Here is a 528-nt window from a genome sequence, read left to right as displayed (position 1 = left end):
AAAGCACCTCTAGCTGTCAGAAGTACCTCAGGTTCAACAGATTATCTCAAAAGTACCTCTGGATTGAATGGATTTTATCGAAAGTACCTCAAGTTAGGTATTGCAAAGGTACCTCAGGTTGATTGGGTTATGTCATAAGTTGATTGGATTACGTCAAAAGTACTTCAAGTTCATTGGAGTATCTCAAAAGTACCTCAGATTGACTGAAGTATCTCACAAAGACCTCTAGTTGATTGGAGTGTGTCAGAAGTAGCTCAGATTTATTGGGTTACGTCAAATAATAATTGGATTATGTAAAAAAATACCTTAAGTTGACTGGAGTGTCTCAAACAGTACCTCTAGTTGATTGGAGTAGATCAGTAGTACCTATAGATGACCTGAGTATGTCAAAGGTATCTAAGGTTAACTGGAGTACGTCGAAAGTGGCTCAAGTTGCTTGGCAAAAGTGACACAAGTGCAATGAAGCTAAGCGAGTGTTGAAAAGTTACCGAGAGCTGAATTAATGCTTAACAATAATACTGCCCTAAG

Source organism: Penaeus monodon, chromosome 13 (genome assembly GCF_015228065.2).
Source record: "Penaeus monodon isolate SGIC_2016 chromosome 13, NSTDA_Pmon_1, whole genome shotgun sequence".
NCBI classification, from domain to species: Eukaryota; Metazoa; Arthropoda; class Malacostraca; order Decapoda; family Penaeidae; genus Penaeus; species Penaeus monodon.
The sequence above is the reverse complement of the archived record's forward strand: the minus strand, read 5'-3'. Positions refer to the sequence as shown.